We start from the raw sequence: 20653 nt of genomic DNA on the forward strand, positions 1-20653 counted from the left end.
GGAAAGACTAAGGAAAGATATATCAAGAAACTTGTCTGTATTAGGTTATTTGAGTCATTTCAGGAGGGATAACCTGTGCCTGTAGATAAGAAACTAAAAATAAAGAGATTATCAGAAGAAGAGTTCACTTTTTCAGGAGTCAGTTTCTCTTTCTTTCTGCAGAAAAGAAAGAGATACATATTTGGATAAATTCTATTCAAATAATTGACTAGCTTATATATTAAAGCAGTACTATTGCATGCTTGGTTTGGTTAGAAAGTGACCTTTTTTGAACTGTCTCAATAGTTCATTTCTATAAGATTCTCAGCTTCAGGAACCATAGAGTAGCAGAAAGTGTAAAGGCTGACAGAAAGGTAAAAACACACACACATACACACACAAACACATGCACAATAGATGAAATACTGTTTATAAAAAGAAATACACAGTAGACCCATAAGCCTATATTTTTCTGAGCAGAGACATAAATGATGATGAACATATAAACAAGATGATCAAATATCTAAAGATAGCACATTGCTGTTCCTAACTTCAAGACAACCAATCTATTCAGTGTAAAAAAAATCCATTAACCTGGGGGTCTGGAAACTTATAGACATAGACAAATCAGTCTGACAAACTTAGACATTTTGCTTTGCAGTTGATGGAGTTGTTGTCCTATAGACTCAGATGAAAAGATTCATTTTATTAAATCAAGACTTTTCCCCAATCCCCATCATACAAAACTCCACATTTTTATTTTTTCATGTTAAAACCTTCATAAGAAAACAATTTATCAGTTCCCCAAGTAAGGGTGGTGGAAGCCATAGGGAAAGAGAATGTCTTTTGTTTCTTGGCATAAGTACCCTTTTGAATTCACAACAGTATGTGAGCACGCTTACAGCATTTTCAATATAACATTAGAGTGTGAAAGAGAAAAGGCAGCAATCACCCTGAGAGAAATGCTATTGAGAATAACTGGAAAAAAGTCATCTTCTTCATGGTAAGATTCACAAAGTAATTCCATGGCAGAAAAGTCAAGGTAAATATTTACTCCAAGTTTCTTAGAACCTGCAGGAGGCTAAAACCCTCAGTGTTTCTATTTTAATATTTATCTCATGCTTTTGTAAATTAGTTTCATGACCATCATTTCCAAAGGGTCACTATTTGAGGAAATTGCTGCATGGGGACCATATTCTGATGCTGATGTAGAATAAATCTTTTCTTTTTTTTCAATAAGAAGAAAAATATTATCATTGGCCCTTTGGCATAGAAAAAATCTAACTTTTCTGTGTATGTCCTTGTTCTTTCTCCCAGAGGTTAGGTCACCCATATCACATGGGTAAATACACACTATTTAGCTTTTTGGTTTGTGAAGGAAATAGTAGGTAATTCCTGGTATGAAAATTTCAGAATGAAGGGACAATGGCTAAACCAGTGAAGAAGTAAACTTGCATATTGCAAACTATTATTATTTTTCAAGATCCAATGGCACAAATTTCCTGTAAGTGTTTAATTTCTTTTTAGAAAGGGGAATAAAGAACTATATAGTTATAGAAAATGAATTGTTTTTTGCTTTCTATTGTCTCTGACACTGCTCTGTCCCATGAACTTTATCTGAATCTATAAGAATAGAAGCTACATACACATATTTAGGTGCTGTTTATTTTGAATTTATTTATACAAAATTGTCCATCAATGATCAATTTAGAATTCAATGTATTAAATCAAGTACCTCTAAAATATGGATATGGGCGTGTGAATATATGTACAAGCTACTTTTCACCTTTCTTTAAAATTCTTAAATCTATGATGTTAGATGTGGGCCACATTTTGGACAGAAACAAATGGAGCAGGAAAGAGGTGTGAGGTTAGCTGTAACCTTTCTTTGCTATAAATCAGAGGAAATTACACAGAAAAGAATACTCAGAGAAAGCTCTCAGGCAGCAGCCTAAAGACTTGAGTGATTTTTGATACATTATTTATCTGTATTACAATTGCTTACATCATGGTTTTGAGGTAAAAGTTTAAGATTACAGGTTAGATAAAATCTAGGATTTGAATTGTTACTCTAGCATTTAATAATAGTATAATCTTAAGCAATTTTCTTTATTTCAGTGAACCATAATTTCCTTATCAATAAAATTGAGATGATAGTATCTATTTTATTGAGTTGCCAAGGTCAAATAAAATGAAGCTTATAAAAATTCTTAGTGAGCCTGACCAGGCAGTGATGCAATGGATAGAGTGTCGGACTGGGACATAGAGGACACAGGTTCGAAAACCCAAGGTCATTGGCTTGAGAGCGGGCTCATCCAGCTTGAATGAAGACTCACCAGCTTGAGCATAGGGTCACTGACTTGAGTGTGGGATCACAGATATGATCCCGTGGTTGCTGGCTTGAGCCCAAAGGTTGCTGGCTGAAAGCTCAAGGTCGCCAGCTTGAGCCCAAGGTCACTAGTGTGAGCAAGGGGTTACTGGCTCTGCTGTATCCCCTGGGTCAAGACACATATGAGAAAGCAATCAATGAACAGCTAAGTTGCCACAACGAAGAATTGATGCTTCTCATCTCTCTCCTTCCTGTCTGTCCATATCTGTCCTTCTCTTTGTCTCTCTCACTAAAAAAAAAAAGAAAAAAAAAGAATTATAAGAAATTATACAGAGATTGGAACTATCACATTTAAAAAAATATCCAGATACATATATAATCTTAAAGATTCTTCCCACATTTTGCTTGTAAATATGTATATATAGATGGCTCAACTGCCCAACTACATTGCTGGGAGAAAGTCTAGCATTTTCCTCTTGACCATCAGACAATACCCAGGGTGAGGGAAATAATGGGGGCTGTGTTTGGTTTTCACTTTATAATTGGGAAAGAGCAGGAGTCTGATCAGTCCATTACCACCAGAATGTCTTGCTGTGACATAGTATTGCTGTTAGAAATTGATCTTGCACAGTCTGCCATTGCTGATATCTCGTTCAGGTTGCCATGACTCTGTAGGGAGGTTGGTCTCCCTCATGCTAAACTGAACCAAGTATTCTGAATTGGCTGCAGCCCTTAGAGTTCTAATCTTCCCTTTACATAGTTTACATTTCCATTTTCTTACCTTCCCGGGTATAAGCAAGCTGTAGGGATTCGATACCACTATCAACCACAGCACAGATAGACCCAAAGAGTCACTCTTTTTTCCCTTCCTATCAATTTATGCTCTCAAGAAGAGCAAGATTTTTTTTTAATTCTTGTATTATTTGTATGTACTCTCTTGTCCTCTGGGAGGCTAACCTAAATGAATTTGAATTTGGGATAATTTACTTTTCAGAGAATGAGTTCTAAAATCATTTCAATAAATTCCATGCCTACCTTTAGCTATCTCCAGATTTTCTACCACCTCTCATTCAAGAAAAGAAAACAACAATGACAAAGCAAAATAAAATGCTTAGACTTAATTTCAAAGATCCACTCAGGTATATAATTAACTCAGCTTGCTGTAGATCAAGAATTTTTAGACCCCTGTATGAGTTGGGTGATGCAAGTTGCTATAAAAAAACAAATCCTTGCCCTGGCCGGTTGCCTCAGTGGTAGAGCATCGGCCTGGCATGCAGGAGTCCTGGGTTCGATTCCCGGCCAGGGCACACAGGAGAAGTGCCCATCTGCTTCTCTACCCCTCCCCCTCTCCTTCCTCTCTGTCTCTCTCTTCCCCTCCCGCAGCCAAGGCTCCATTGGAGCAAAGTTGGCCTGGGCGCTGAGGATGGCTCTGTGGCCTCTGCTTCAGGCACTAGAATGGCTCTGGTTGCCACAGAGCGACACCTCAGATGGGCAGAGCATCGCCCCCTGGTGGGCGTGCCGGGTGGATCCCAGTCGGGTGCATGCAGGAGTCTGTCTGACTGCCTCTCCGTTTCCAACTTCAGAAAAATACAAAAACAAACAAACAAACAAACAAACAAAAAACCAAACCCTTGAATTTTAGCTGTTGACACAACAGACATTTTTTTCTTTCTTATGTAACTGTTCAATGTGGCTCTAATAAAGAGAAAAAAAAAGGAGCCTGTGTTTTTTCCTAATGAATTAGGACAGAGAAAACATATTGGTCGTTAACTTGCTTCAGAAGTCACATCACCTGTGCTCACATCTTATTGATGAAAACCAGTCACCTCTGACCCAATTAAAACAGAGTGGGAATGAGAGGACTGGGAAATATAGTGCTTGGCTAGATAACAGCTAACTAGCAACAGTACAATAATATACAAGAAAAGCACAAGACTTTGGTAGACAGCAAAGTATCTCTGACTCGTGATGTTTATGTTACTGCCCTCTTAGCTCTTTAAATTGTATTCCAGAGTAAAATCAACCCTCATCCTTGCAACTCACTTGGTCTCTATTTTTGATATTCCAAGAATTAAAATGCTGATTCTAAATTCAGCTGATAGAAGTTAATACAAGCTTGAAAGGGGACCTAGCCTCATGTAAGACCCTAAGGAACTCTGGCATTTGAATTTTGAATTTTAAGCTACACTTCTGGTTTGTTATGAAATGTGTATCTTTGACTATTAGATTATTAATATTAAATCACAGTTAAAGTTAAAATGACAAGCTGGGTTTAATATTTACTAAGATTAACATGGTGGCTTTATATAAATTGTTTTATAGGCTTACTTTGTTAGTATATTCTTATTTTATTTCTATGCTATGGCTAGTCAGACTAATCTCAGTAATATAGCATATTCACTCCCTGCTATAACTTTAGAGAGTACAAAACTTCAGAAGGATCGAATCTCCATCCCAAGGTCACTTACCTGGTAAGTGATCAAATAGACAAACTCAGTTTTTTATAATTTCAATATTTTACAGGTACACTATTCTGTGGAATGTGTCTCTGTCAGTATGATGTACTAAGAGCAGCACTATCACATAGTATGAACATTATCCATTTATGTTTTAATAAAATAATGACATTCCTTAAATTTATGTGAATTGTGTACTTTAAACATATTATTGAGATGTCTTGTATATTTTGACCACAGCAACCCAACAAATAGACAAATTAAATGGAGACACAACTGATTAGATATGTGTACATTAATTATTGTGTGTGCAAGAGAATGGGGTGGAAATGGTGTGTACTACAATGCCACCTGTGGCCATAGGAGAACCATTGTAAAGAGAAAGGAAATAAGACTGAATGCAGAATGTGGGTTGGGATGGAAAGGTTGGACATCTTATGACTAGAGAAAAAAAAGGCTGCTTTTGAAAGGAGGATAAAGGGAGCAATATAAAAAAAGAAACACAATGGAAGAAATAAAAATAAAATAAAACGAAGCTCTTCCATTATTTTGAGTCCCACAGGAGCGTGCAAAACAACAACTTGCTGTCAGAATAAAACTCTGAGTGTTCCCATCAGAACTAAGTTACATTAAACAGGAGCAGCTCTCATGGCTTTATGCTGCTGTCATTTCTTGGTAAATCCGTGTCATTAGCATTGATTTCTGGAGGAGAGATTAAAAGAGGTTTAGTTAGGAGAGTAAGGCAGGAGTGGATATTATCCAAGCCGATGCAGCTCTGGGTCTCAAAGATGACATTTTCCTCTCTGCTTCATTAACTTGCAGAGCTTGTTGAGCTTTGGCTGTTTCTAATTAATTCTTTTACTGGCTTTTTTGAATGTGTATCACTGCTGGCAAACCATATAAAATGAAGAACTCTCTCTAAGGTTTTACCCTTTTAATTATTATTTTTATTGCTTAAATGAAGCTCCAGAATTGCAAATGTTGACATTTTGTTTTATTCTAGTCATTAGAGTTTTCAAAGGGGGCGCAGAAGAGAAAAAAGGCAGAGAAAGGAGCGGGGAGGGGGAAGGAGGAGAGGAAAGTTGGGAGGAGGAAATGAGGTGAGGTTGGTTCTTGATTGCGGAGACAAACACTGAGAGGGAAAAACAAACAGGTTTGTCAGAAGTGACCTCCATGATGCTTTTGCCCTTTTAACACAAGAACAGGAAATGAAATATCATTAGAGGTAATTCTTAGTGGTCTTTAAACCAGCCAATACTTGGACTGCACAGGGCTTGTGGCCTCTGTGCCATTTGCTTCTATTTAAGTAAATTGTTCCTAGAAAATATGGTACAAAGCTTTCTTTTACATGTTCTTTTTTTTTTCTTTATTTTCTTTTTTGATATTAGAAATAAAGGGAATGTCTTTGGCAAAAGAAACTTCAATCAAAACAAATTAGTTAACAAATATTTTTTTGGTGTCTCAGAGAGCAATCCCTCCAAAAGCTAGTTCTAGCAGACCTAATAAGTTGGCTTCAGCCAATATTAATTAAGCACCTATGTAAAAAATACTATGTTAAAAATGTATATAAATATTGGATGATATATGTAGGTGAAGTGTTATAAAGAAATTCCAGAGAAAGCTACCTTTTAGTATTTTATATTGAGTTTATAATATAAGACACATTCAAATAAAAATATAACACATGCTATTACCAATAGTTTCCTTCCCAGATATTGAAAAGAAGTTTGATTTACAAGTCCATTTTTAAAGTTAGAAGACATTTTCCCTGGTAGAAATGTGTTTTAGACATGGTGTTTTCATTCCCAAGCCACTCACAAAAGCTTATTTAAGTCATAATGTAGCTGAGCTACAGTAATGTCCTAAAAACACTATGGAAACTAAATACAATGTGTAGTGATGTTTCTACAGGGTAATGCATTCAGAATATAAATTTGCATCTCCAGGAATGGTTCTCTGCCTGCTGTAGTGGGAGGAAGTTGTCTTAGCTTCAAATCCTTAGAGCTCCATTTCCTTTGCACTCAGAGCATCAGCAGGCAGGACCCCTCGACACATAGAAGTAGCTACTGAGGTACAGTGGAGAGGTGTCAGAGCATGATGGCAATGTTCTGAGAAACTGAGGTTTCTGGTCTGTATTAATCGCTGTGGGCATGACTGCCCTGGCCAGTCTCTGGTTGCCAAGTACCAAGTACTTTTCTTTTATGTACCCCAAGAAAAGAATGGGCCTCTCTTCTTGCTGTCTCTCAGAACTGGTTCCAAAACCTTACTCTCCTTTCATCACACCTCTGAGGGAATTGCACCCTTCCTTTAACAGTTGGTAAAATTTGTTTGCTCTCTTTCTCTCTCTCTCTCTTATAAGTACTTATGGGAAGGAAAGGAAACGGTATCTGCTTGATACCCATCTTCTCTTCCCCTGGTGCCTTTTCTCATATTGTAGCTTTGACTCTAGAGACAAAGTAAAAAATCTATGCAGAATAATTTACATTTTAAAGAACAAACAGACCCTGGCTGGATAGCTGGGTTGATTAGAGGTTAGAGCAGGGGTCCCCAAACTACGGCCTGCGGCCACATGCGGCCCCCTGAGGCCATTTATCCGGCCCCCGCCGCACTCCCGGAAGGGGCACCTCTTTCATTGGTGGTCAGTGAGAGGAGCACATTGACCATCTCATTAGCCAAAAGCAGGTCCATTGTTCCCACTGAAATACTGGTCAGTTTGTTGATTTAAATTTACTTGTTCTTTATTTTAAATATTGTATTTGTTCCTGTTTTTTTGTTTGTTTGTTTGTTTTTGTTTTTTTTTTTACTTTAAAATAAGATATGTGCAGTATGCATAGGGATTTGTTCATAGTTTTTTTTATAGTCTGGCCCTCCAATGGTCTGAGGGACAGTGAACTGGTCCCCTGTGTAAAAAGTTTGGGGACCCCTGGGTTAGAGCATCATCACAATATGCAAAGGTTGTGGGTTTGATACTCATTCAGGGGAGAAATGTTTAATGTTTCTGTTTCTGTCTCCCTTCCTCTCTCTCTAAAATCAATAAATAAATTGGGAAATAAACCCATAAAGAATGAACAGGACCAGTCATGTCATTCCTCTCAAGAAAGAAGAAAATTAAAAGATATATAACATCAATTTTAAAAAAGTAACTTAAATGTCAAAATAACCTGGAGATGTTTTCTCTGAACATATGTACCCTGATTTATTAATGTCACTCCATCAAAATTAATTTTTAAAAAAGTAACTTATTTTTTGATTACCTACTTTGTGCTAAGTGGCGTTTCAGGTAATTTTTGTGTATCAGCTCATTTAGTTTTCAAAATAATCCGGAAACGTAAGTACCATTATTATTCCCTGTGTAAAGATGAGAAAATTGAGGAACTTCTCTGGATTATAGAGCTTCATAGGTGGTAAGGTGATGATGGTTTCTTCAAAAGGAATGAGGTCCAAGAATGCTGCTGAGATCAGTGTTGAGACCAAGATAGCCCAAAGTCACTGTGCTATGAAAGGTCTTGTTAACGTGGTATTATTTCCCTCTAGCCTCCTTTCTGTCCTAATCATCTGCCACTGTCGGGTCAGCCTTTACAAGTCTGAACTGAGTCTAGAAGCTAGCAAGGCTGTATAGAGGGATACATTTCAGGGTACCACCTCAGGTGTGTAAGAAATACCTTTTCTTATTTTTCTGTGACTCAAATTCATTTCTAAATTTGATTCCCCATTCCACCAGGTTTTGGGAAATTTAGTTTAGTGGTTCTTGGAATTTCCCTAAAGTGATAGAGGATCCTATGATCTTACATACAAGGTGAGGGTTTTGGAAGATGCTGACATCCCATTTTCTATAGATGACCTCAGGGGCATTTGTTATTCCTGAGCTCATGATCTGTTCAGGCTCCTAGGCTCTATGATGCCTCAGATACCTGGTTGGTCTTTAGGAATTTTGAATGAACCTGGAAACCTTGTGCCCGGACTCCATGCACTCTGTTGCCATTCCAATTGGTGGACCCTGCCATTAACCAGCAGTGCTGCTCCAGTACAAGGACGTCATTAGTCTGGGACCTCCAGACTTTCTTTCCCCACTTCCAAATCAGCTTGGGAAAACTTTCTTCCCTGGGGAAGGGTACCAATGATTCTCTTTTCACATTTCCTTTTTCTCCTTGTTTCACTTGATCTTTAAAAACATTCTACCTGTTCTGAAGGATTTATTCTTTTTGGGAAAAAAAAATTGTAAACACCTAGAGGCTACTCCAGCCTTTCTCCCCTGAGCGTGATAACAATAAAACCAGAAAACTAGTGAATGAAGGGAAGAAGGCAAAAGGGGCAATGAGGGAGACAAAAGAAGATGTTTTCTTAACATTTCAAAATGTGTTCCAAATACAACAGGAATGAGGAGAGATTCCCAGGCAAAGGCAGAAAGGCAGGAGGAAGGAAAATATGAGGGAAGTCCATCTCTTATAGCAGCAGCAGGGGAGTAATGGGAATTTCTGCAGCCATATTTCTATCAGAGGGTCATAGGCAGTCCCTAGTCATTAGGTGATGGATGGCTGGAGTGGAGGTTGAGTGGTGAACTTCTGAGGAGGGCTGTGGGCTTTTTTTCAGTTTTAAAGGATGAGTAGGATCTGGAAAAGCAGGAACAGCAAAGAAGACACCTTAGGTCACCGACTAGTTTCATAAATCACTTGCAGTTACAAGCATGTCATTTGGGTAAGGACAAGTATAGCCCAGGAGGAGGGACAACAGAGTCAAACCAGCACTGGATGAACATGGAGCTCACCACCTGTCCTTGCTCATCACAGCCTGGCCTCAAGACCTTCTGCATGGAGGCCAGATTCCCCCTGCAGATCAAGAAAGTTGCTTCCTTTATCCATTTGCTTCTCTCTACTTTTGCCTTTCTGTGTGTGATATTGAAATATTTGATCTGCCATTCAGACATTGGGCATAAAAGTTGTCATTTTGATTATCTGGGAATTACAAAATGAGCATATTGTGTGTACACAATCTTGAGGTAAAAAGGACTACTAAAAGTAAACACTCAAGGGAGCAAAATAACTGTTTTCTTCACTTTTCAAGCTTGATTTCAGATGTCACCCCTCTCTTCTGTCACTCCTAGCATAAGCCACAAAACTTAGTTTCGGGCTACACTTCTCCCGTTTTTCCTCTTTACCATCTCTGTGAAATTAGTCCCAGTGAGACCGTGGTCATGAGCACAAGTGAGGAGCTGGTACAGCCTGAGCGGCGGTATTGATGAAACAATTCTCTAAGTACAGAAGCACTGGCGTAGAGCATTTGTTGTGCTTCTACACGGCACACATTAATTTTCCAGGTTACAGAATGGTCCTACTCTAAAATGTTTACTTTCACGTCTGTCAGTTACCGGGTTCCATTGTTTAGCTCCCTAGTAATAAAACTCACGAGTTCCAGGCTTTCAACGGCATCTGCCCTTTTCTTTGAAAATACACACAGCCTCCTCCAAGTATTTACAGCTTGACAAAGAGACTTCTTCTTTGTAATTTTTATTTTTCAAAGAAATAACTCAAATGATTGTTTGGCAAGAGACGAGGATTTTTCACCATCAGTCATAATTATTTCTTTATAATAGATCTTGAGGTTCGGTTAAATTATTTTCCACTAATGTATTTTTATTTTTACTTATTTATTTAGTTTACCTTTTCTCCTCTACTGGGCAACAGAGAAGAATGGAAAAGATGAGTCTGTTTGCTCTTGGATTTGTCCTTACATAATCATCAGGTGTTCCGGTAAAGGATGATACTGAGTTTGAAGGAATGCTGAAAAGCCCTCATTTGGGAAAGAATAAATCGAGATTTTAGAAATCTGGTCTTTTGCCATAGTTTTTTGGGGTTCTTTTAGGCAAATACCTTTGACTTTCATGAAGATCATACTGAACAAATACAGAAATGATCCACCATTTGTGAGCATTTGAGGTTTGGAGTCGGGAGGCAGTGAGGTAACAGGGGGTGGAATTTGCTGGTGAGTAAAACTTGTTCCAGGCAGGTGGCTCAATCTTGATGCACTGCCAAGGCTCTTAACAGCAGCCACTATTGCTCAAGGCACTCTTCCATGCTTTAAATTTTTCCAGACTGCAATACCTTCAGCAAAAGAAGCTTCCAGCAACTGCCATCAAGGGATGGGTGTATAAATGACAGAGAGGTTGAGTCAGTGTCTGATCCAGGTGAGGTGATAAGTGGGCTTTCTTCTGGTGATGGAGAAACGGCAAGAAATAAGGTGAATGGGATAGTCTGCATGAATATGAGTGTCTCTGGAAACTGTAAAATCTGCTCTTTAATCTTCTTAGAGCACATAAGGAGCAAAACCCTGGTAATCTTGGGAATAGGTATCATGCCTGTTAGTCCACTTGTGTGACTCTACTGTCTGGCATATTGTTATGAATATTGAGCTGAAAAGATGGAATAGGATACAACTGGAATCAGTGGACTAGGGGGGACACAAGTAGGTGAATTAAACTGGTGACAAGCTGTATGTAGTGCTAGTTTGTCTTCAAAGCTGGATCCTGGACCTGGAGGCCTGGCTTCTGGAGCCACGTCTGCTCTCTCTGGCTTTGTGAGTTTGCATAGGCAGGTAGCTCCTCTAGACCTTAACATCTATGCGTTGAACAAAATTAACAACAAAGAATCATTGGATTGTGTTTACTATAACTTCTAGCTCTGATACTGTATTACTATTATTTTTTTCTAACAGAGACTTTCAAAATGGCAGATGCTCAGGGAGAGAAGACAGAAGGAGTATATTAAAACATAATTAAAAATCATTCATAATTGTCATAATTGAAACTAGAAATTCCAGCATCAACGAGGTTGCCTGTCCACAGGGAGACATAAGTGAGACTTTATTATTAAGATGAAGCAATATGTGATTTTTGCCTATAAATGTGCCGTAATGAAAAGAGAGCCTTGAGCAGAAGCAGCGTTGAGACAGGATAATAGCTTTGGGTGAGTTTAGTAGGACTCATGGCTTTGTTTGTTTCTCTAGTACCTGTGAGATCACTTGTCTGGAATAAAATTTCCTGAGTATTCCTCTCCTTCCTACTTTACCTGTCCACTCAGGAGGCTTATGTGCATTGAACACACAGCCTCCTAGACCGACTACGGGAAATGTCAGTACACAGCTTGGAAGAGATTCATTCAAAATGAAAAAGTCAATACTATGCCTTCTTTTGGAAGACTAAGAGAAAGTAGGCCACCAGGGCAGAGTGGCTGTGGATTTTCTATAAGGTGTTTAGTCCTAGAATATACTTTCCTTACCTTATCAACAGAACTGCTTTACAATGGGGCAAATATTTTCTTTTCAGTATTGCATTTCAATAGGTCATATTCATGCTGGAGAATAAATAAAAGATAGCCAAATGCTATTTAAAGAAGGGGTGGTGAAGCAGTAGGTTCTCCATAAAGGTACCTATGTTCGAAGCTGTATAGCATTGTCACCATTATTTTGTCACAAGCTGACTCTAAAATTAAGTCAATAGGAATTAGATAATGTATGTATTTTGTTTCATTTTACTTTAGTTTACTTTTTTTATTTTATTTGAAAGGATTTACATATAATCCTAGCACAGAATACAGTTCGACAGTGTGGTCTAATAGAAAAAGCACTGTTTCTGGAATTAGAAGATTTAAATTATAGACTTCTAGATCTTGGGAAACTCAATAGCTCTGAGCTTCTATGCTTTTGTTTTGTTGTTTGTTGTTGTTTTATTTGTAAAATAAGGGGAGATATGACAGAAGTCTCTATGGACCTTTATAATTCTAAATTTTTCACTGCTGGTAATTAAAATTAAATTATATGGTACAACATTTAAGATTCAAAAAGGGCATCATCACATATACACAGCATGAATAGAGACAAGGGAACATTTGAGACTATAGAGAATGAGGTGACATGGGTAGGGTTCAGTTAACCTATGAATATCAGGGTTGGCATTTTGACTGTGTGAACTTAATTTTGTCCTCAACTAATTAGAATACAGGAGATCTGTTGGGGAAGATGAATCTGAAAAACTATAGAAAATGTTAATTATTTGAGTAGTTACATTCTTTTACCAATTTGGTTCTAATACCAGTCCCTGAGATAGGACTATATTACAATTTATACTTTACAGACCAAAAATTATAGACCAAAGAGTTAAGGTATCTTTCCCTAATATCTTAAAGCAAGTTAAGTGTCAGAGTCAGGACTTGAACCCAAATCTCATAACCACCCATTTAAAGCAAAGAGAACATTAAAGGTCATTCTCCTTCAGGAATCTTTTGCTTAAAATAAGAATAAAGACAGATTTAAGAAAGACATTTTGCAACTATGTAATCAAAAATTTCCTTTACAAAATAACTACAGTATTTTTCTTTGCCCAACATAACCTAAAATTAGGGCATTCTCTAGACAAGAAATAGCACTCTCAAAATCTTCCTCCTTTGACTTCACTCACCAGTTTTCTTAAACTTTGTCTTTCTTCTATAATAAAGATTTCCTTACATTAGGTTCTAATACCTACCCGTTCTTTTCACTCTGCCTAATCACTAATATGTACTTTATATTGCCTTTATTTCTTATCATCCTAAGTGCCATAGAAAGTAATTCCATGAAAGCTTCATTGGTCTGCTAGCCTTGCCATTTCACCATCTTCAACTTAAATGCAAATCTAGGCCTCCTTTTCTTTTGCAAGACACCCAGACACACAATTGGTAGTGCTGGGTCATTTGACACTAATTTAATTTATATTCTAAATACTGTCATTTTTGTAACTAATTTTAAAAGATGCCTTGCATGTGTTCCAATACAATCACCAGTTTTTAAGTACCTTTATATGCCTTTGTGTACAATTAGAATCTATTCCCTTTCTTAATTGATAAATTGCTTATCAGATGCTATACCCCCCATATTTGTTCCTAAGGTGGAGCAAAATGTAAAGATATGAATAAATACTTTAAAGAGTGTTCAAATCAGTCATGTTTGAGTTATATATCCCTTTGAACTTTATCACACTCTTATAAATATTTAAACTAGTGTTGATTATTTCCAAGCTATTTCAGTGCTGTATTCAAGAGGACGTGGCAGTGTCTACCTTCAAGACATTTACAGTTTAGTTTGGGAATTATTTCTGATTAGAAATGATAAAGAGCAATACACCAAAACAAGTGTGATAGATTAAAAATCATCAAATGTCACCTCTCCTGGAATCAGGGAAGCCTCTGTTGTTGTTTGACCCAAAGAGTGTGTTGAAAGTGCCACTGTGCCACTGTACGGGCAGGGATTTTAAGAGACTGGAAACTTTCCTGTCTCAAGTACTCTAGCTTGGAACCGAGCCTACACTCTGAAGAAATCCAACTAGCCTCAGATAGAACAAAAGTTCCCCAATGAAAGGTGCAATTGATAATCAGCACCAGTTTGCCTGCCAAGTGAGTGAACCATCTTGCAAATAGATTTTCCAGCCCTAGTCATCCTGCAATGCCCTGCCCAAAGGACAGATTTGTGAGGGGGAAAAAAGGGTAAGAGTTTGTTAGGTAGCAGCAGATAAGTACACCACCAGGTTTTGATTTTGCTTTGTTATTATTTATTCCAAATACTTATTTTTTCTTCTCCCTCACTTCATATGGGTTTCTTTCAAAATTTATCTCCTCAAAAGAATCTCCCCTGACAATCCCACCTAAAGTCACACACTGATCCCCAGCTATTCCCCATAACCTTGCTTTACTTTTTTATCATAGCATATGTTTCTACCTTAATTATTATAAGAATATATTTATTTATTTGACTTCTGCCACAATAAAATATCTATAAGGTGAGGGACTTTCTGTTTATTGCTGTATTCATACTTTCTAGATTAGTGTTTTACATAAAGCCAATGCTGAATAACTACTTTGAATAAATACCTAATAAGTAAAATGCAAAGTGCCAGATTTGGTCATAGAAAAAAGAGATTATAGTGACATGGATAAAATAACAAGGGGAATGTGTACAGGCTGGAATGGGAAGTATAAGAATGATTTGGAGAACACAGATGGGGAAGAAGAGAAAAAAATAAAAGAACTTAGAGTTGAGGGAAATGAAATAAATAATTGATCAACAAAGAGAAATTTCATGATATTGCCAAGGAAAGCAGGCAGACTTTGTAATGAAAAAATTATGTATGGTCACATGGAATAACTTTTTTTTTTTTACACTGAGGACCACTCACTTCTTTGAACAGCCTCCTTTCCTGGTGTGGCCGCTATCCTCCAAAATGGCCACCTCTGATATTTGTGCTTTTTGTAGTCCTATACCACACTGAATGGAGCTGACCTGTAAAACTAATAGGATTGCAGGGAAATGATGTGTGACTGAGACTAGATCACCATGACATTACAGCTTCTTCCCCGCTTTCTCGGATTATTCATTCAGGGGAAATTCAGCTGTCATGTTATGAATCTTTATGGAGAGGTCCAAGAGGTTAAGAACTGAGTCTTTTTTGACAATAGCCATGTACATGATACATCTTGGAAGCAAATCCTCCAGCCTTATTCAAGGTTTCAGCTGACTACATCATGATAAGACCCAAAGCCAAAATCAACTAGCTAAGCTGCTTCCTTGAGGTAATTCACTTTTATTGTTCTTTTAGGCTAAGTGCTTAGGTAATTTTTCACAAAGCAATAGATAACCTGAATGTCTGACTTGCTTGCTAACATCTCTTCTGATCCCTCCTCTTATTCTCTAGATGCTCCACAGTTTCTCACTGTGTATCTTCCTTTCTGATTTTTTTTTTTTTTAATTTTTCTGAAACTGGAAACAGGGAGAGACAGTCAGACTCCCGCATGCGCCCGACCGGGATCCACCTGGCATGCCTACCAGGGGACGACGCTCTGCCCACCAGGGGGCGATGCTCTGCCCCTCCGGGGTGTCGCTCTATTGCAGCCAGAGCCACTCTAGCGCCTGGGGCAGAGGCCAAGGAGCCATCCCCAGTGCCCAGGCCATCTTTGCTCCAATGGAGCCTCGCTGCGGGAGGGGAAGAGAGAGACAGAGAGGAAGGAGAGGGGGAGGGGTGGAGAAGCAAATGGTCACTTCTCCTGTGTGCCCTGGCCGGGAATCGAACCCGGGACTTCTGCACGCCAGGCCGACGCTCTACCACTGAGCCAGCCGGCCAGGGCTTTTCTGAATTTTTAATATTGGTGTTTCCCAGGTCATTATTTTGAACCTTTCTGCTTTTTTTTATTTTATTAGGAAGATCTCTTCTACCCCTATAACTTCAGCTATCACCAATCTGTTGATGTTTCCCAAATCTTTGTTTTTATTCATAATGTGTACTCTGATTATACCTCATATACCCAAGTTCCCTTTGAGGACTGGAATAATCTAAATTAGGCTCACTTAACATGTCTGTTGATCAATGCTGGCAGTTATCTGGGAAGACTCACAAGGTTGGAGCAGTCAGTTGGAAAAGACATTCATGGGCTTTTCAAGTTTCTGTTTGACTTTCTTAAAGCATGGTGGGAAAATTTCAAGAGAAAAGAGAAAGCCAGGTGGAACATGTGGATTTGTTTGTGATTTAGGCTCCAAATGTTATCTATGATCACTCCCTCTGTACTTTATTAGCTGGAGTCACAAGGCTCCCCAGGGTCAAGGGGTGGGAAATACAGTTCACTTCTTCATGTGGAATGGCATGTTTTTGGATAAGCATTTGGGACAAGAGACATTGCTATTGCTATCTTTGGAGAATCAAATTTGACACACAGTCTCATTCTTTGACACACTAGGTATATATATATATTATGATTACAACTAATTAAATGTAATTTTGAATTAATTGCAGTTACCAGTAACATGTTTGGTATATCTTCTTCTGTATATGTTTATCTATTGGTGTGTCTATACACCAATTACCCCTTTTTATCTCCTAAACATCCTTCAAGATTTGGTTTGGCAGGCACTTCACCTTAAACTCTGTTCCTAAAGCCCTAACCTCCATTAGGCCCATTCCTCTGGGATCTTTTAACACCGTTTTCAATTATAGCTCTTATCTGTTTGCCCCGACATTATACTGTACTTGCTAGAGGACTCATCTGTCTTCTTTACTAAACTTTAAGCAACTTGTAGCAACTGATAGGGATGTAATATCCGCCAGTTAAATATTTAATGAATGAGACCGTAAAGATGCTTTGGGGTCCTATTGCCAAAGACCTTAAATGTCAATCTAGAGTTCAGAATATATCCTAGTCTTCACCAGTCAATGAGTATTTATTTTCATAACATTAATCAAAGAAGGAATATAGAACTAATATGATAACAGAATAATACATAATAAGACAAGAGTGGGAGGTAGAGTGTTTTCTGATTATTCATCAAAGGACAACAACGATTATGTCTTAGAATGGTTTTACATGCAAGTTGAAGAAAGGTACAAGTTTTTCAAAATCGGTGGCAGTCCTATGATACCCATTAAGCATTCTGTCTAAAGGGCTACTATTTCATTTCAGAGACTTAATTTCTAAACTGAGCAATTTCTGACCTGATTTTGTGAAAGTTGTGGAGTCGCACACACACAAATTTAGAGGCTTTATTGGTGTGGGTCTATTGTGATGGGAAGTGCTTGCAGCTTAAATTAGCATGGCTTTTACAGATCTCTTTAAAATGCATAATCTGACCAAATATTGAGATGGTCTTGGTCTTTAAAAAGTAGAAAGATAAGGGGAAATATATATATATATGAAATGATTTTAGAAGATTTCCCAAGTGATAGCAGACTAATTTGAAGGCCTTAACAGAATTTTGATCAGAACCTCTCCATATCTCTCTGTCACACCTGATTTTGGCCATCTGGTTCCTCCATTTTAAAATTTTCCAACCATGACTCAACAATGAGGATATCAGATTTAGGCTCAAAAAATGGTTTAACCCTTTAAGAAAGATGCAAACAGTAAGATAAAGACTTGAGAAAAAAAGGGAGCAAGCTTGATTTATGTCTGGTTGATTTACACTTTTTATCAAATAATTAGTGAAAACATCTAATACATGAGTTTGTGTGGGGAAAGAGATCATGCTTTTTATTCTAAATAGCTATGTATTTGGCATTTATGTATAATATATTGATAATGAAAAGTAATATTTAATCAGAACTCATTATGAACTAGATAATATAAAGATATTAATCAAGAAACATGGCTATTACCCTTTAAATATTAAAATAATTTGAAAGATGATACACAAGAAGTAAGGATCCAAAACACTACTATTATAATACTAAACTGAAATACATTTTGAAGATACGAGAACTGAGGCTACTTCATACCAATCATTTACATTTACATCTTTTCATATATCTGTTGGCCATTTGTATTTCTTCTTAGGAGATGTATCTGTTCAGGTCCTCTCTCTCTCTCTTTTTTTTTTTTTTTGTATTTTTCTTAAATGAGAAGCAGGGATGCAGAGACAGACTCCCGCATGCACCGACCAGGATCCACCCAGCAAGCCCACTAAGGGACAATGCTCTGCCCATCTGGGTCATTGTTTTGTTGCAACTGGAGCCATTCCAGCACCTGAGATGGAGGCCATGGAACCATCCTCAGTGCCCGGGCCAACATGCTCCAATAGAGCCTTGCCTGCAGGAGGGGAAGACAGAGATAGAGAGTAGAGAGAGAGAGAAGGGTGGAGAAGCAGATGGTCACTTCTCCTGTGTGCCTGGACTGGGAATCAAACCTGGGACATTCACACACGAGTCCAATGCTCTACCCAGTGAGTCAATCAGCCAGATCTGGTACTCTCTCTATTTTTTAATTGGATTGTTTGCTTGTTTGTTGCTCAGCTTTGTGAGTTCTTTGTATATTTTGGATAGTAACACCTTATCAGAGCTGTTTTGAATATCATCACTCATTTGGTTGGCTGCTTTTTTGTTTTATTGTCAGTTTCTTTTGCTGTGAAGAGCTTTTTAGTTTGATATAGTTCTATTCATTTATTTCTGCCTTTACTTCCCTTGCCTTGGAGTCAAATTCATAAAACGTTCTCTACGTCCAAGGTGACTCAGACTAGGAAGATTGTATAGTTTTAGAAACTTGTCCTTTTCTTCTAGATCAGTGGTAGTCAACCTGGTCCCTACTGCCCTCTAGTGGGTGTTCCAGCTTTCATGATGGGCGGTAGCAGAGCAACCAAAGTATAAATAAAAAGATAGATTTAACTATAGTAAGTTGTTTTATAAAGATTTATTCTGCCAAACATAGCAAAAAATTTGACATAAAGTACTTGGTAATTATTATTATATATTTTAACTTGCTGTAACTCTGCTTTATAAATTTTATAAAGTTACTTCCCTACTTTATAAATCACCATTACTGTGGAACTGGTGGGTGGTTAGAAAACTTTACTACTAACAGATACAAATTGGGCATTAGGTATAAAAAGGTTGACTACCCCTGTCCTAGATTGTTGAATTTTGTATTATGTAATATTTCATAGTATTCTAGTAATGAGCCTTTGTATATCTATAATGTCTGTGGTAATTTCTCCTCTTTTATTTTGGATTATATTTCATGAGTCATTTCTCTTTTTCCCTTAATGAATATAGCCAGGGATTTGTCAATTTGATTGATCTTTTCAAAGAACCAGCTCTTCGTTGTATTAATTTCTTCTAGTTTTTTTTTGTTCTCTATTTTATATAGTTCTCCTATAATTTTTACTATTTCTTTTTTCTGCTGAGTAGATTGCTTTTATTCTTCTTCTTCTAGTTCTTTTTTTTTGTGACAGAGAAAGAGATGGACACCTAGGGACAGACAGACAGGAAAGGAAAGAGATGAGAAGCATCAATTCTTCGTTGCAGCACCTTTGTTGTTCATTAATTGCTTTCTTATATGTGGCTGGACTGGGGGAATACAGCAAATGAAGTGACCCTATGCTCAAGCCAGCGACCTTGGGTTCAAGCTGGTAAGCCTTCTTCAAACCAAATGATCCTGCGCTCAAACCAACAATCTTTGGGTTTTGAACCTAAGTCCTCTACATCCCAGTCTGAGACTCTATTCACTGTGCCATTACCTGGTCAGGCCTTCTTTTTCTAGTTTTTTAAGATGTGAAGTTAAGTTGTTTATTTGGGATCTCTCTTGTTTCTTGAAATAAGCTTGTAGTGATACAAACTTCTGTCTTATTACTGCTTTTGCTGTATCACAGAAGTTTTGCTATGTGTTGTCTTACTCAAATGTCTGTATATATCTTTTAATTAGTGCTACTGTTTCTTCTTTGATCCAGTCATTTTTCAGAAGTATGTTGTTTACTTTTACATTTTTGCAGGATTCTTTACTTTCTTTTTGCAGTTGAATTCTAATTTCAAAGCCTTATGGTCAGAAAATATGATTAGCATAATTTCAATCTTCTTAAATTTGTTGAGGTTAGTTTTGTAGCCTAACATATGGTCTAACCTTGAACATATTTCATGCACAGTGGAAAACAATATATAATCTGATATTCTGGAAATAAATTTTCTGTAAATATCTATTATGTTCATTTGGTCTAGTGTTTCATTTTAAGGAGGATGTTTCTTCATTGATTCTCTGGATGATCTATCTAAACTGTCAACAGTGCATTGAGATCTCCAAATATGATTGGTTTTTGTCTATTTCTCTTTATGTTCTGTTAGTAGATATCTTATATATTTTGATGCTCCCTGATTTGGTGCATATATATTAAGTGTTATGTTTTCTTGATATAGTGTCCAATTTAAGGATAACTTTGATGGATATAGTATTTTTAGGCTGGTAACTCCTCTCTTTCAGTACTTTGAATGTTTGGATCCACTCTCTTCTGGCTTGTAGAGTTTCTGTTGAGAGTCTGATGATAACTTGATGGACCTTCCTGTATGTGGTAAGTTCTTCATTTCCCTAGCGGCTTTGTGGATTCTTTGTCATTGAGTTTT

Source organism: Saccopteryx leptura, chromosome 11, assembly GCF_036850995.1.
Source record: "Saccopteryx leptura isolate mSacLep1 chromosome 11, mSacLep1_pri_phased_curated, whole genome shotgun sequence".
NCBI classification, from domain to species: Eukaryota; Metazoa; Chordata; class Mammalia; order Chiroptera; family Emballonuridae; genus Saccopteryx; species Saccopteryx leptura.